Raw genomic sequence first — 18,068 nt, 5'->3', positions numbered from 1 at the left:
CACTATCCTATCCCCAATATCTGGCACATGAGAGGTGCTTGATATTAGCTGACTTTTTAAAAACTCATGGCTTTCGGGGCACCTGAGTGGCTCAGTTGGTTGAACATAATCCAACTCTTGGTTTCAGCTCAGGTCATGATCTCAAGATTGTGAGATCAAGGCCCACATAAGGCTCTATGCTCAGTGGAGAGTCTACTTGAGATTTCTCTCTCCCTCTCCCAATGCCCCACCTCCCTCATCCTTGGCCCCGCCCTCTCTCTCTCTGATAAATAAATATATCTTAAAAAAAAAAAAAAAAACTCAGGCTGGGGGTGCCTGGGTGGCTCAGCCAATAAAGTGTCTGCCTTTGGCTCAGGTCATCATCTGAGGGTCCTGGGATCAAGACCCACATTGGGCTCCCAGCTCCACGGGGAGCCTGCTTCACCCTCTGCCTCTTCCTGCCACTGTCCCTGCTTGTGCTCTTTATCTCTGTCAAATAAATAAAATCTTAAAAAAAAAAAAAAAGAACTCATGGCTATCATCATAAGAAAATTTAATGTCTAAGAAAACCTGATTTCAGATAAATAAATCTGGGAGGTGATATTTACCTTATAACAGATTTTACAATAGAATTCTTACACAGGGCAGTCCGGGTGGCTCAGCAGTTTAGCGCCACCTTCAGCCGAGGGTGTGATCCTGGAGACCCGGAATCAAGTCCCACGTCGGGCTCCCTGCATGGAGCCTGCTTCTCCCTCTGCTTGTGTCTCTGCCTCTCTCTCTCGTACTCTTTGTCTCTCATGAATAAATAAATAAAATCTTTAAAAAAAAAAAAAAGAATTCTTATACAAAAGAAGCTCTTTTGGTGAATGTAAGTTATTTTTTTTTTAATTTTTATTTATTTATGATAGTCACACACACACAGAGAGAGAGAGAGGCAGAGACACAGGCAGAGGGAGAATCAGGCTCCATGCACCGGGAGCCCGACGTGGGATTCGATCCCAGGTCTCCAGGATCGCGCCCTGGGCCAAAGGCAGGCGCCAAACCACTGCGCCACCCAGGGATCCCTGAATTTAAGTTATTATATGGTATTTAAAAATGTGATTTCCTTACAACTTTGAATAATAAACCTATATCAAAGAATAAAATATAGGATGCCCATTCAAGGTCCAAACTTTGGTAGATCCACAGCTGTACCACTGATTTCCAGTCCTGCTACTCAGGAGTTATTTGATCTTGGACAAATCCTTGACCTCTCTTGGTTTGCTTATATGTAAAGTAGGGATAATAGTACATATCTCACTGAGTTGTCATGAGGATTAAACACGCAAAGCCACCATTCTTGCACTCAGTAAGTGGTTTCTCTAAAAAGGCAAAAAACATAATATGACCAAAGGAGTAATAAGTCTTACCACTCATTTCTCAACTCATTCACTCTCCTTATATGATACATCATGTGACCTGTAGTACACATTTAAGAAATGGTTGGCTATGGGTGCCTGGGTGGCTCAGTGGTTAAGCATCTGCCTTTGGCTCAGAGCGCGATCCAGGGTTCTGGGATTGAGTCCCACATTAGGCTCCCCGCAGAGATCCTGCCTCTCCCTCTGCCTGTATCTCTGCCTCTCTCTCTCTGTGTCTCTCATGAATAAGTAAATAATCTTTAAGAAGAAGGAAGGAAGGAAGGGAGGGAGGGAGGGAGGGAGGGAGGGAGGGAGGGAGGGAGGGAGGAGAGAGAGAGGGAGGGAGGGTTAGCTAGAATTAATTCTACAATCTATAATGGATAGTCAGACAAGTTAACTAACCATGTCCAGAAGGCTACCCTGACAACCCATCTGGGCTTCCTCCAAATTTTTTTTTTTTTTTTATGATAGTCACAGAGAGAGAGAGAGAGAGAGAGAGAGAGGCAGAGACACAGGCAGAGGGAGAAGCAGGCTCCATGCACCGGGAGCCTGATGTGGGATTCGATCCCGGGTCTCCAGGATCGCGCCCCGGGCCAAAGGCAGGCACCAAACCGCTGCGCCACCCAGGGATCCCTCCAAATTTTGAATTGGCTCCCTGTTCTGACTTCAGAGAAAAAGATTGCTCTATGACTTTGAGAATTCATCAGGCTCTGCTCTCGAGTTTTTTTAAGTTAAAAGTGAGCAAGACCCAGGGCCCAGAAATGGGATCAGCCAGCCCTAAAAGTAGTTGTCAATGCCCACCAGAGTTTAAAAAGAGGGTTTTAAGAGGAGAAAATCTGTTGGTATGTTGAGTCAGTATGGATCACCAATACAATCTTAGATATATTTCATTCATCTTCTTTAAATCCCTAAAAGGCAAAGTCTCTTATCATGCAGAATGAAACCCGTGGCACTAAATGAAGTCCCTTGGTGTGACGTGCAAGACAGTAAGGTAGAGTGTCACGTAATCAGGTTTCTCAGTCCAGGACTTTTCCTGGCACTTCCTAACCAGGCCTTCTGAAAATTCCCTCGGTCTTCCCAACTCAATAAATGAAGATCGTAACGCTCCAGGATCCTTAGAACTAACAAAATGTTCCATTTGATGATTTGACCCCTGAGAAGCGAAACAGGCTAGAAATACCATGAGCAACCCTGGGCTGAGAAAAAATGTAACAGACCACATAGTCCTAGTCAGAATGTTTTGCTTCTTTTTCCCTGCGGTTTGGTGGTATATCCCCATGGGAAGGTTAATTGTTGTAATAGTGGTTATAACCACAAGGGAAAACCGAGTTGAATGGCGCGCATCCAGATAACCTTTGCACGAGGCAGACAGAGAGGGCTGCAGCCTCTCAGGAGCGCGACAGCCGGGGTGCCACAGTCTTATCTCCCAGGACACACCGGCTCTCCAGATGCTCCGAGGGTTGCTGCCGCTTACAGCCCAGTGCGTGCGAAGCTGACAAACCGGCTGGGCGTGCGCTGCTCTGGTGAACAAAGGGAGACAAGACGCTAAAACCTAAGAGCGAAGAGTGACCCATCCTAGGAGACCGATTAGGACGCGAGGCCGTTATCAGCCCGATCATTCCCACACACATGATAAAATTCACTATTGTACTCTGGTGGTGGGATTTTATTCGATCCTCACAGAGTAGTGAGGAAAATACATTTCCTTTTGTTTTCCTCCCGGACCCGTCATCATCTTTGCAAAATACTTGTCTCTGCGAGTTGTGCCAGCAGGGCCGTTGGAACCCGCAGGGCCACTGGAATACTAATCTCGCCCTTTCTGGCACCGGAAGCAGCTGCTGTATTCATGCAGAATAGGTGGAAACCTCTGGAAAAGAGCACGAGGAAAGAACAGAGTTTTACTTACTTGCCAAGGACGAATATAACAACAATAACAAAAATTAAAATCTGTATCGCATTTTACAATTTTCAAAGCATTTTCTTAAACGTTAAACATTATTTCATCTGATCATCAAGCTACTTCTTTCCTGTGTAGCCTGGGCCAAGCTGCAGAACTCTCCCAAGTTTAGTCCCCTTAACGGTCAAACAGGGATCAAACAGGGATCGTACCACTTACTTTACAGAATTGTTGTGAGGATAAAAAGGAAGCGTGTGTCAAGTGATTGGCACCATGCCCGGGGTGAAGGGACGCTGACAGTAGCTCCCAGCTCCTTGCTGTGCCAGCCTTCATCAGGTCACTCAGCTCATACGGGCCAGATCTGCGTCCAGAACCCAGGTTGTCTGACTGCCCTACTGTGCAAAGGCAGTAGGGAAGAGAGTATCCTGCTTTACACCTGCTGTGTACTTCCGTCTGTTGTCATCTCCATGTCTCATTGGACCGAACTAGTCAAAGGGTAGTGAGGATAGACACAACTTAAAGACAAAGTTCATTTTCTTTTTTTTTCCCCCCCCTGAAGATTTTATTTATTCATTCATGAGAAACAGAGAGAGAAGCAGAGACGTAGTCAGAGGGAGAAGCAGGCTCCGCACAGGGAGCCCAATGTAGGACTCGATCCCAGGACCCCGGGATCATGCCCTAAGCCGAAGGCAGCCACTCAACCACTGAGCCACCCAGGTGCCCCATCAGTTCTTCTTTCTTTATGCTTCCAGGCTTGTCTTTAAGTTTCCTTTATTCTCTTTTTGTTTCTGAAACATTATATGATATGAAAAAAATAGCTCTGCACTAAACCCTCAACCAGAGAGAAGTTATCTTTAAAGCATTCACACAAAGAAAGGGACCAGGAAATAGCCTAATCCACAACTGAAATTAGAACAGATCACAGTAAAACAGAAGTTATTACTATTGACCAGATTTTATTTTTAACATCAGCTAAGTAATTATGTGCAAAGTGCAAAACCTTCATTTGTCGATTTCTAAGATTAAATTCAATAAAATTGTCTATAATCTATCATTTTCTCAGGTTTGCCTCTCCATAGTAGATCAAACATAAGTAATTAGATTTCTGCCTGACTAGCAAGGAGAGAAAACAGTTTCATTTTGGATAAATATCTTCCTAGTGGATTGAATTACATGTTCTTTCCTTTACCTATCACCATGTAACAATTGCTTCTGTGTTTTGTTTCCTTCAAAGTGTCGAAATGTTATCCCATAATTTCAGCAGAAAGATGCCACAGTTGAAGTTTGATTCTAATTCTAGATGGAAGGCTTATTCTTCCCAAAGCTCACTGCTCACCATCAGTCATCATTTTAATTTTGATAATAATCTATCTTCCGCATTGTTGATGCCACTTTTCCTTATTTTAATAAACATGATTATAGGAATAGCAACTACACTTGCATTTCAGAGTTTAGAAAATGTTTTCATACACATCATCTCTTGATCCTTACAATTCTGCAAAACAGAAAGTGAAGATATTTTTACAGAAGAAGCTGAGACTCGGAGCCTAACTAACTTGCCTACGATTTCCCAGCCAGAGAGACCTAGAACTGACACTACTGCATCATTTCATTTTATGGTAATAAAACTCCAAGAGGGATGCCTGCATGGCTCAGTGGTTGAGTGTTTGCCTTTGGCTCAGGACATGATCCCGGGGTCCTGGGATCCAGTCCCACATTGGGCTCCCCACGGGGAGCTGGCTTCTCTGCCTATGTCTCTGCTTCTCTGTGTGTGTCTCTTATGAATAAATAAATAAAATCTTAAAAAAAAAAAACAAACTCCAACAAGAGTACTTCAGGGCAACATTCCCGGGTCATCTGGTCATGAAACTAGTACCACACAAAGCAGTGCCTGAGCATACACCAAAGTGCTTGTGTATTATTTAGCTGACCAAAAGATGGCATCAGTTGTTGCCCTGCATAGGCATTGATGCAATTTGTATAGAGTAGTATGTACTGAGAACAATTTTGAGATGTTCTTTAATGATGGCTGCAGTTGAGACTTAATGAAAATAGCTTTTTTCCGATTCTAAAAATGATACATATTCTCACTCTAATTGTACAGAAAACAATAAAGAACAAAGTATATACCTGCAATCCCAGCACCTGGAGTAAACCTCTGCTCCTTTTAGAATCTCTCAAAGCGCATGCGTGTGCACACACACAGAACTCTATATACACAGCATTATAAAAAAAAGCTACCTGGCATTCTTTATTCAACATCTTAAATGTTTTTTCATGTCAGTACATGAGATCCTTAACTATTTTAACTGTTGAGAGTATATAGTGTATGGACGTACCTTTTTTTTTTTTTTCATTTAATCCTCTATTGATGAACTTCTAAGCTATATCCACTTCTTATTTTTCTACTGTAAACTACATTATGATGAAAATTTGGGATACATTTCTGAGAATATTACTGATTCAGAGGGTATTCCAATTTAAAGTAATATATATATTGCTATAGCACCCTCGTGGAGTGCTCTGATCTGTACTCATGTTGACAGTAATTAAGGGTACATTTCCCCATACTCTCGGTGACAGGTTTGTCAAACGACTTTTATCTTTTCCATTCTGAAAGATGAAAAATACCTTATTTTTTATTTGCATAATTTTGATAACTAGTGAAATTAAACATATTTTATTATGTTTTGGCCTATTTAATTTCTTCATTTTTTATTTCCCCTTATATGGTTCTCAAATTTTTTCAGAGATATATTCTTTTTTATCAATTTATAGAAATGTTTTATGGTTTTCTTTTACACATGTTGCAGATATTTTCACCTTCTTTATGTGTATTTGGCCTTGTTCAAGATGGTTTTTACTTCTCAGAAGAATTTTTTACTTTTTAGTAATCAAATTTATGAGTCTTTTCTTCTGTACTTTTCTGTCATGCTTAGAAAGGCCTTCCCCACCCCTAGATTATAAAAATATTCAACCAGGGACACTTGGGTAGCTCAGTGGTTGAGCATCTGCCTTTGGCTCAGATCATGATCCCAGAATCTTAGGATCGAGTCCTGCATGAGATTCCCCATAGGGAGGCTGCTTCTCCCTCTGCCTATGTCTCTGCCCTCTCTCTGTGTCTCTTACGAATAAATAAACAAAATCTTTAAAAAAAATTCATCCAAGTTTTTTCTGTGAGACCTCTATGGTCTCTTTTTTAAGATTTGCTCCTTTGACAATCTGGAATTTGGTTTATTATCATTATTATTTTTAACAATCAGAAATCAATTTATTATTTTTTGCCTCAGTCGCTCACTTGGAAAATGTTGCCATAAGGCCATTAATTAAATAGGCCATTTTTATCACATACTGAATTTTCATATATGCTTTCATCTATTTCTGCATTTTCTCATCTCAATTACTCATCTGTCTATACCTATATCAATATCACACTACTGTAATTTTTATAGTACTTTTATGTTTACTATTTGGCAGTTAAGTACTCCCTTATCACTTTTCTTTTATGTAAATTTCCATTATTAAATTCACATTGTCAACTCATACAGATACTACTGGAGTTCTGAATTGTTAGGGAGAATTAGCTTCTATAATACTGAACCTAGAAAACACATATTTACAAGTAGTGGTTATATAAATTACATTAATCTATACTTACAGAAACCATAAACAATCATAAACAGTTACATGGAAGAATGGATAAGATATGGTTCAGTTTTTCCAAAACAAGTCTCAGGAATTTTGCTTTGATAAGATGGAATAGTCATACTTATCCCTCTCCCCACCTCTAAGTATAACTGGAGACCCAGGACATTAAATATTAAACAAACGTAAGAAGTCAGAAAGGTGCACAGAGGTAAACTGACTTGGGATCTTGACATGATGAGTTCCATGGATATTCTTTTGCTTCATATATCCCAGAGATGAAGCTGAAGAAGTTGGCAGTCTGAAAATGCCAACAGCTGCAAACAAACAAACAAACAAAAAAAAAACAACAAAAGCTTTCCTGTAGTTAGGGCATCAAAACCATAGAAGTTTAGTAAGATAGAAAACGTGTAGACAAGGGACGCCTGGGTGGCTCAGCAGTTGAGCATTTGCCTTTGGCTCAGGGTGTGATCCCGGAGTCCCAGGATCGAGTCCCACATTGGGCTTCCTGCATGGAGCCTGCTTCTCCCTCTGCCTGTGTCTCTGCCTCTGTCTCTCTCATGAATAAATAAATAAAATCCTTAAAAAAAAAAAAAGGAAAAAGAAAAAGAAAACGTGTAGACAATAATGCTGTACTCCAGCCAAACACTGCAGGAAAATCTGCGATCCCCACCTGCACTAATGCCAAAAAAAAAAAAAAAAAAAGTCCTAGTAGAAAGACTAGACTTCCACGTGGTCTCAGTAAGCTTCAATGATGTGACCCAATATCTTCTCCAGGGTGGTATCAGAGAAGGCCTAGTGGAGGGTCAGGACTTTCACCATTGCCCAGTAGTAAAGATGCCACCTCCATCACAGTGTCAGTGGAGACTGCAAGGACCAGAACTTCCACTTCTACCTAGCAGTACAAGGAGCAACCCCTCAGGTTTCAGTGGAGACCAACCTGGGGAACTAGGACTTGTACGTTCATCTGGCAGTAACAAGGCAGTGCCCTTACCCCACCTTCCATGGCTAGAGAGGTATCGGAGAAAGCCAGTTTAAATAGAGGTTTAAATAAGAACTAGAGTCTTATAATTTAGGACAAAAATGTCCAGGTTTCAATTTAAAAAATCATTCATCATATCAAGAACTGGAAGATCTCAAAATGGATGACAAAAAAAAAAAAAAAAAAAAGACAACCAAAAGAGGCAAAAGAGGCTAATACTGATATGATAGAGATATTAGAATTATCCACAATTTTAAAGCAACCATGATAAAAATGCTTCAGTGGGCAATTATGAACTTACTTGAAACAAACGAAAAAACAAGAAGCCTCAGCAAAGAAATAGAAAGTCTCATCAAAGAAACAGAAAATATAAGAGCCAAATGGAAATTTTAGAACTGAAAATGCAATAACTGAAATAAAAAGCTCAGTGGGTGGGCTCCACAACAGAATAGAGGGGACAGGGCACCTGAGTGACTCAGTGGTTGAGTGTCTGCCTTTGGCTCAGACTGTGATCCTGGAGTCCTGGGATCGAGTTCCGCATCAGACTCCCCTTGGGGAGCCTGCTTCTCCCTCTGCCTATGTCTCTGTCTCTCTCTCTCTGTCTCTCATGAATAAATAAAATAAAATCTAAAAAAAGAAAAAATAGAGGGGACAGAGGAAAGAACCAATGAACTGGAAGACAGAACTAGAAATTAATATGAAGAAAAGAGAGAAAATACTTAGGAAAAAAGTTACAGAGTAAAACATATGATACAACTCTATTTGTGAAAACAAAATGTGTGCACGCAATCATACACACACTTACTTGTAAGTAAACTCACAGAAAAGGGCCTAGAGGTTTTACATTTAGGGAGAGAGAATGGAGTTGAAGGTTGATAAGGGGGAGATTTTATCTTTTGCTGTGTTTTTTTTTTAATTTATTTATTTTTTATTTTTTTAATTTTTATTTATTTATGATAGTCACAGAGAGAGAGAGAGAGAGAGAGAGAGGCAGAGACACAGGCAGAGGGAGAAGCAGGCTCCATGCACCGGGAGCCCGACATGGGATTCGATCCCGGGTCTCCAGGATCGCGCCCTGGGCCAAAGGCAGGCGCCAAACTGCTGCGCCACCCAGGGATCCCTCTTTTGCTGTGTTTATCTGTATTATTTGAATCTGTTGCACCAGGACATTCATGTTACTTGCATAATATAAAATATTCCTATATTAAAGAAAGATTGCCTTTTTGTTTATTCTAAGACTTCTTCTATGCCCCAGAGTAGAGTTTTATAGATTTCTTTATACAGGTACTGAAAACATTGTTAGACTTTCCCTCAAGTATCTTACATTCTTTTGTTGCTCTTATGAATGATATTTTTCCCATTATATTTTCTAATTTTTGTTGGTATACAAGAAAGCTATTGATTCTAATAAATTTATTTTCAACCTACTCTGATTACTAAAACTTATCACTTATAGATTTTAGATGATGTATTTGATACAATTATATAGAGTCTGTTTGTTTTGTTTTTTAAAGTAGGCTCTATACCCAGCATGGGGCTTGAATGCAGAACCCTAAAATCAAGAGTTACATGCTCTACCAACTAAGTGAGCCAGGTGCCTTGATGCAATTATATACAGAACCACCAACTGTAAATAATTATATCTTCTCCTACTTTCTCATATTTTTCCTATTTTCTTCTCTTGTTTAATGGCATCACTTCCAACTCATTGAATAGTATTAACCAATAGTAAATACTTATTTATAACATTAATAGAAATCCTTTTAGTGTTTTACCCTTAATTGATCCTTGATTGACTGATTCATTTATTCTGCTCATTAACTGTCTACCATGTGCAAGGCATTGTGCTACTCTAAAGATCTGATGATAAACTAAACCAAACATGTCCCTGTAGTCACAGAGCTCTTAGTCTAGTGGGAAAGACTGACATGTTGAAGTCATGATACTCATCAATATCTAATTACAAATTGAGATAATTGCTAAGAAGAAAAGGAAACACATCTATGAGAATGTGGAACAGAGGAATGTAAAGGAAGAAGAGGTACTCTTTCATGCAGTAACTAAAGAAGAATTCCATCAAGTTCATTTTAAGTCTCCAACCTTTTCTCTTAAGAGAATATAGAGGAATTGAGTCTCAGATACCCAAATCCTTATGACTGTTCAGTGGTGCAAATACCACTTGCTCTTTGATTTTGTTTCAGGATATATTTCATATCAACCCATAAAAGCTATTATTTATCAAGTGTTTAACTCTGTGCTACTTTGCACCTTATCAAGCCCCCCATACCATTTAATACAGGTATTATTGTTCCTATTTTACACTCAAGAGAGTTCAAGTGGGCAAGCTGGGCAAGTTTTAGGGCACAGATGGTTATCAGGTGGTGTCCTGATTGTTATTGATTGATGACTTTTACCATACAACAGGGAATCTAGTAAGACTAGGCATTGACTTAGACTTTTTATATCATTAGACTGTATACTTCTTTTTTTTTTTTTGACTGACTGTATACTTCTTGAGTGTAGAAATTATGTTTTAGTTGTATTTATATCTCCAGTAATAAGCACAGGGCCAAACATCTAGGAAGTGTTCATTAAACTGTTCACTGGACATTGAATGAATGGCTTAATCATGGATTGCTATGCCCACATAGACTATGAGCCTCAAAAGCCTTCACATTCCCATTTTGTCTAGATTAATAACTAAATCCAGTTTTTATCAAGTTGTATGACTAGGAATGTTTTCATATTTGGTTATTTACATATTAAATTCTAATCTAGTTTCAAAGTATTATAATACTATCTAATTAAAATACAATCAAGAAGTATAAAAATTCTAAAGTAAAATGTACAGAATGTTTAGGTAAATAAAAAGTAACTTCTGAAAACTAGAATGGAGATATATGAGAAGATGCTGATGACATTGAAATTCTAAATTCTGCTTAGTTTCTTTCCCAGTATAAACAGGCCTTCCATCCCTGTCTGAGGAAGCTAACCCTGCTTTTCCTGAAGAATCTGTAATGGCCATCCCTTCAGTAGTTGCCTTAAAAGACACCACTGAGTTTCCTCAGAACCTACTCTCTTTGTTTCCAGATCTAGATTCAAGTCCCATACAAAGAATGACCCGTGAGTAGATATACTATACAAAAGGATTGCATACTTTTTTAAATTTATGCATGCAGAAATATGGAGAATATATGTGGGAATGGATATTAAAAGTGTTGATAGGGCAACCCGGGTGGCTCAGCGGTTTAGCACCGCCTTCAGCTCAGGGTGTGATCCTGGAGACCTGGGATCGAGTCCACGTCGGGCTCCCTCTATGGAGCCTACTTCTCCCTCTGCCTGTATCTCTGCCTCTCTCTCTCTCTCTCTGTCTCTCATGAATAAATACAATCTAAAAAAAATAAAAATAAAAATAAAATAAAAGTGTTGATAATGATAGAATACAAAATTCGAGCAGGTCAAGTTTATTGATATGAGGCCACTAAACTGAGATTCTAGATTCAGTGTTTTAACCCAAAGGATTAGAAAGAACTATAATAGTTTATCTAGTTGGTTAGCTAAAACATAGATCAATAAGTTACCTACAATAAATTAATAGAAATTCCAGAACTGCATTGGTATACTATACAGAAAGATACCCAAAGGCTTAGAGAGATTAAAATGTTAGAGTTATTGTGTAAGACCTGGTCACTCACCCCAGAAGGCTTTAGACCACACACCTTTCACCATGATTATGAGAAACAAATTTATAAAAGGAGCCCCAGCATCCTGTAATGCTCTAACTTGAATAATCAAAACAGAGTCATCTTTCCTCAATCAATTCCCATACTTGAGGAGCCAGATTATACACTCATAAATACTAGCTATGACCACATGACCAGTCCCAGAGGACTGAAATTGTTATGAATACTTCTTTTGTTATAAATATGTATGTGTATATATACACAGTTAACATGTTTTTCTTCCTACTCTTAACCCCTTATCATGTAACATGTAAGATGTATTAATAATAGTTTACTTTATAGTATTTAAGTTGTAGGTTATTCCAGGAGAAAAGTAAACATCACCTAAGAACTTCTGGGGAAAGGGTTACTGTCTTTCAGCTATACGCAAGAAAATTGTATCATGTCAGACAGAAATTTAACTTCATTATTGTGGTCTATATTTGGTTAAATACAATTTTTCCTTGGACAAATTTATAATATACAATAATTCCTGTAACATATTTATAACTGCTCTGAAGACTTTGCTAAATCCAACATCTGGGACTATTCAGAGGCAGTTTCCATTGACTATATTCCCCCCCCCCCCAGTATGTATCATCTTTTCTTTTTTTTCTTTTCTTTTGCATGCCTTGTAACTTTTTTAGAAAATCTGAACACTTTAGGTAATATATTGTAGCAGTTCTGGATTCTGAATTTCTTTTTCCTTCCTAGGATTTTTGCTATTGCTGGCTTTATGTCGTCGTTGTTGTTGCTGTTGTTGTTTTCAGTAACTTGCCTGGAGTTAAACTGAAGAATATCTTACCCCCAGTGTATGTGGTCACTGATGTCACTGCTCAGAATTTTTTAATTCTCACTTTTATATTTTAGCCCGACTTCCTAGCAATTATCTCTGTGGTTATATAGCTTGGTGGTGAGGCAATGATTAGTCAGAGATATTCAAACACTTCTAACTCAACACTTCCATTCTTTGATGGTAGATCTGCACTTGCTTTAGTGATGCACTTAAAGTTTTAGCAGTTTTCAAGTGTGCCCACACTTTCACTTTCTGTGGAGGCCCTCTTGGTCTTCACAGCATATGCTCTCAGGCTCCTAGACAGCCAGAGATGTTTGGCATTCTAATCAAGATTTATCTCATTGCCATTATGTGTAACAGTTGAGACATGGAAACAACCTAAGTGCCCATTGACAGATGAATGGATAAATAAGTTGTGGTATATACACATATATCTATTATATATGTGATATATCATATATAATATTGTATATAATGAGATATTATTCAGTCATGAAAAATGAGGAAATCTTGCCATTTTCAACAACATGGATGGACCATGACATCATGATGCAATTAAAATAATTCTGATGGAGAAATATAAATACTGTATGATTTCACTTTTATGTAGAATATTAGAAAACAAAACAAATCAAACTCATAAAAAAAGAGATCAGACATGTGGTTACCGAAGACAGGGGTTTAGGGGAGGAGAAGTTGAAAAAAGAAAGTAAAAAATACAGACTTCTGCATGTAAAATAAACAAGAACTAGAGATGTAATGGACAACATGATCATAGTTAACACTGCTATATGATCTATAGGAAAGTTGTCAAAAGAGTAAATCCTAAGAGTTCTCAACACAAGGAAAAAAATTTTGTTTTTTGTTTTTTTTTTTATTATATCTATATCAATAATGGATGCTAACTAAACTTATTGTTGTGATCATTTCACAATGTATATAAGTCAAACCATTATGCTATATACTTTAAACTTACACAGTGATGTATGTCAATTATATCTCAGTAAAAATGGACTTGAAAAGAGTTATCTTATTGCTAAGGTCTCTCTGTTAAATTTCTGGATGGTCCTTCTACCTGCCTTTTGCTTCAACCAAGACCTAAGGACCAAGAGAGCTGCATGATTTTCCTGTTTTCCAAATGTAGGTCTTCCACCCTCAACTCCAAATCAGGTTAGCCTCTTCCAGCTACCGGTTTTCAGAGTCAGTACCAGCCCCAACACACTAGGGTAGCATATGAGATGGCCCCTGGCAAGGACACTTACTCTTCTAGTGAAGCCTCCTATTCTTCAGCAGTTTTTATTTTTATTATTTTTTCATTTGACAGAGAGAGTACATGCACAAGTAGGCAGAGTGGCAGGGAGAGGGAGAGGGAGAGGGAGAAGCAGACTCCGAGCAGAGAACCTGATGCTGGGCTCAATCCTAGGACCCTGGGATCATGACCTGAGCCAAAGGCAGATGCTTAACTGACTGAACTACACAGGCACCCCTCTTCAGCAGTTTTTAATGAATATATGGTTTTCAATTTGTTGTTTGCCTGAACACTGCAGCTTTCCTGAGCCCTATATATGATTGATTTTGAAAATTCTGTACAATTTTATAGTTGATTTAGGGGCAGAGGATTTGTCAACTTCTTCACTTACCAATAACTAGAAATCTATCTCCATATAATTTTATGCCTGTCTGAACTTAAAATAATTTTATAACAGTCTGAACTTTTCTGCCCTTTTTAGGGATACTTTAATGATGTTTTTCCAATCCCATACCCTTACATTGCTTCATTCACTGTAGCTATAAAATATTGAATTTATTCTATCATTTTTTTACTCTAACATTGCTCATAATAAGGTTCCCAATCTTCCAGAGAATACAATAATGTACAAACTACTATTTATCTAATATAAAAACTTAATGAAAGGTATAAGGCTTACTGTGTTGCATTCAAGTCACCAATGAAGAAAAGAAGAAATTGGAGGAAAGGAAATTTCTATCTAGGAATAAAGAAAACCTTCACACATTCATTAAGTAAGCAATTAAATGTCCCCATATGTGTAGAAGTAACATTCAAGTTACTCTAAGAAGAAAGAGAGAGGGTGTGTAAAGTTGTATTTGTTGAGGGTCTACTCTCTGCCAGCCTCTAGCCCTTTACCTGTGATATTTCATTTAATTATTTCAATAACCCTAGGAGCTAAGTTTTGCTATCTACGTTTTATAGAGGAAAAAGCCAAAACTCAGAGAAATCAGGTCAATTGCCCAAGGACAGTGAGTTAGTAAGTAAGAGTGGTGAGGGCACCCAGATGGCTCAGTTGATGGGGCATGAGATTCTTGATCTCGAGGTTGCGAGTTCGAGCCCCTCACTGGTAAAGAGATTACTTTAAAAAATAAATGTAAATACATATATACATACCTACATACATATAAAACTATCCTATCTGACTCCAGAGTCACACACTGATTCTCAAAGGATATCTTGGATTGTTTTTCTATATGTTAGTTAGGAAGAACATTAAAATTAGTGGAAGTAGAAACTTCAAACAAGTCTCGCTTGACTCTGGGAAAATAGACAATATTCAACTGTATCTCAATGAAACTGAAGTAATAATATTATTTAAATTTTTTTGTAACTCTACTTCTCCCAAGGTGACTGGAAGGAAGAAACGTAGTTTGTTAGCATTATTACTGCTTCCTGTTTGGTTGTATAAAGTTACTAGTAGTTTAAAAAAAAAAAAAGAAAAGAGAAAAGATTTGGGATGCCTGGATGGCTCAGCGGTTGAGCGCATCTGCCTTCAGCTCAGGGCTCAGGGCATCATCTGGGGGTCCCGGGATCAGATCCCACATTGTGTTCCCTGCAAGGAGCCTGCTTCTCCCTCTGCCTGTGTCTCTGCCTCTCTCTGTGTCTCTCATGAATAAATAAATAAAATCTTTAAAAAATATATTTTTAAAAAACAATTTTTAAAACTTAAAAATAAAAAGGAATTTGTATGTTTAAATACAATGTATGTTTAAAATAGTCCAGTGGAGGAAAATTTAGTAAATTTTATCCTGCTTCATAGCCTTCCTGATAGGAAGAATTCTTCTGGACTTATATGTGGCAAAATTTAGAAACCAGACCACTTCAAAGGACTATGTAAGAAAGAAGAGCTAAACACAAAATTGGCCTAGGACTCAGGAATGGATCCTAGAATTTAACTGGAAGATGCCCCATGATTCTTCCCAGTGTTCCTAATGCTCTTATGATCTTGCCGGCGGGGGGGGGGGGAGGCAAAACTTCACATGTAAAATCAGATAGTAAACATAACTACACATACACACACACCCCAGAAAACTATGCAAAGCACTTAGGAAATGAGATGAGACGTGTCTTAAGCCCTTAAAAATAATCATGACTTGAAGAAAATAAACCAAGATTGTTATTATTATATTCTATATATAATATAGCATACTATTAATCTAGGAGTTGGTATTATGGATATTATGTTTTTATGTATTCTACAAATTTTCTCTAATAAATGTAGAACGTGTATTACATTTATAATAAAAACTATTTTAAAACATGTACAGAAGACATACAAGGAAATTCCACTGGAAATACAGTATGAGTACAGAAATAACAAAGAAAATTATCTGTGTAAGGAAGGTAGAAGACCAGCATAACTGAACTAGGAAGATGACATAACTGCAAAGTATCTGTAATAGAACCTAGTGAACTAATGTAGGTTCTTTAACAGGGAGGATTACAATGATGCTCCAGGAAAGATAGACCCCCTTCTGATTATGATTGTATATGAGGGGTTCAAGTAGACAGAAATAAAAACCAAAAGGAGTAGCCACTGAGTATACTGTAATAATACAGATATAAGAAGACCAAAGACGAAAACAATGGCTTGAGAATTGAAAAAGAGAAAGGGAAAAGAGAATAAAATGTGAGACGCAGAGAAAAAATAATCAGAACCTGATACATGATTGAATGTGAGGGGCTGAATTAAAGGATGAGTCAAAACAATTTCAGGACTATAATACTAGGCAGCCAGAAGAATGGTGAGACCAGGAAGGCTCTCAGGATGTAAGCAATAGATAAAAATTTAGTTTGGGACCAATAAACATTTTGGTGCTAGTATAATACACAAGCAACAATAAGGACAGCTAGTTGTCCAGAGATGTAGAACTCATAAGGCACCAAAAAAAATGGCATTTGAAGCCATGAGAGTGTGTGAACCTTCCTAGAAATCAGCAGCCCTATGCAGACCAAAGTCTAAGCCTTGAAGGACTGCAGGTGCAGGTCACATAGCATCAGCTATGAGCATCATCTATGAGCTAAAGAGAAACAGCTAACAAAAATAAGCATCCAAATGAGGGTCTTTTCTGGTTTTGTTTTGTAGTATGGTGAAGGGGATGGGGGGACAGGGTAACTGGGTGATGGACATTAAGGAGGGCATGTGATGTAATGAGCACTGGGTGTTACATAAGACTGATAAATCACTGACCTCTACCTCTGAAACTAATAATACATTATATGTTAATTGAATATAAATAAAAATATTAACCCCCAACCAAAATAAATAAATAATAAAAATAAAATATTTCTCTACACTGTATTGCAAAAAAGGAAAGGAAAAGGAAAGGAAAGGAGGAAGGATGGATGAACGAACCCAGAACTCTGGATTGGAAGAAGAAAATGGGCAAATTATTTAATCTTTCTAGCTTCCAATTTTATCTTTATTAAAGATCTTCAACTAGATAAACCAAAGGAGGAGGAGGATGGCGAAAATAGAAGAATTCAAGATTTTTAAAAAGTATTTATCACAAAAAAATCTGTACATGAAAGCTGACACCAGCTTTATTCATAAAAGCCCAGAACTGAAAACAACCCAAATGTCCTTCACCTGCTACATGGCTAAACAAGCTGTGGTGCATTCATACCATGGAATATTACTCAGCAATAAAAAGGAATGAGCTAGTGATACATGCAAAGGCCTGGATAGATCTCAGAGAATTATCCTGGGTGACTAAATCCAATCTCGAAAGGTTACATATTTCTATTATTACATTTATATTATGTTCCCAAAATGATAAAATTATGGAGATGGTGAACATATTAGGGCTTACCAGGGGCTATGGAAAATGAAGGAAGTATAAATTACTATAAAGGGATAACATAAAGGATCTTTGTGATGATGGATTAGTTCTGTATCTTAACTGTGATCATAACACAAACGTACGTATGTGATAAAATTGCATACACTTACACATATACATGTACACATACACAAATCACTGCATATAAAACTGGGAAAACCTCAATTTCATTACGCAGGATGATATAACATCATTATATAAAATGCTACTATTAGAGGAAAACTGGGTAAAAGGCACACAGGATCTCTCTCTACTAGTTTTTGCTACTAGTCCCATGAATCTATAATTATTTTGAAATAAAGTGGGGGATAAAAGCTGTGCCAAGGGACAAAAGAATGCTAGGTTTATCCAGGAGCAGCTAATTTATTTCTGGCTTTATTGAGGTATAATTAAATTAAATTTTAAGATATTTGAAGTATACAACATGATAATCTGATATACGTATAATGTGAAAAGATTCTCACCATCAAGTTAATTAACACATGCATCACCTCACACAGTTATCTTTTTTTTTTCC

At 37.8% G+C, this 18,068-nt stretch overlaps 1 long non-coding RNA gene across 1 annotated transcript; it reads right to left on the bottom strand.

The window, feature by feature from the left end:
• Positions 1 to 1,864: 1,864 nt before the first annotated feature.
• Positions 1,865 to 7,386, bottom strand: LOC112657538 (uncharacterized). The gene is made up of 3 exons (XR_003135086.3): positions 7,140 to 7,386; positions 3,493 to 3,758; positions 1,865 to 3,243 (listed from the first exon to the last, which is right to left on the bottom strand). It is a non-coding gene; the product is annotated as an uncharacterized LOC112657538 (long non-coding RNA).
• Between the last annotated feature and the right edge of the window lie 10,682 nt (positions 7,387 to 18,068).

Source organism: Canis lupus, chromosome 8, assembly GCF_003254725.2.
Source record: "Canis lupus dingo isolate Sandy chromosome 8, ASM325472v2, whole genome shotgun sequence".
In the NCBI taxonomy this organism is placed as follows: domain Eukaryota; kingdom Metazoa; phylum Chordata; class Mammalia; order Carnivora; family Canidae; genus Canis; species Canis lupus.
This window is presented reverse-complemented; position numbering and strand designations above follow the sequence as displayed.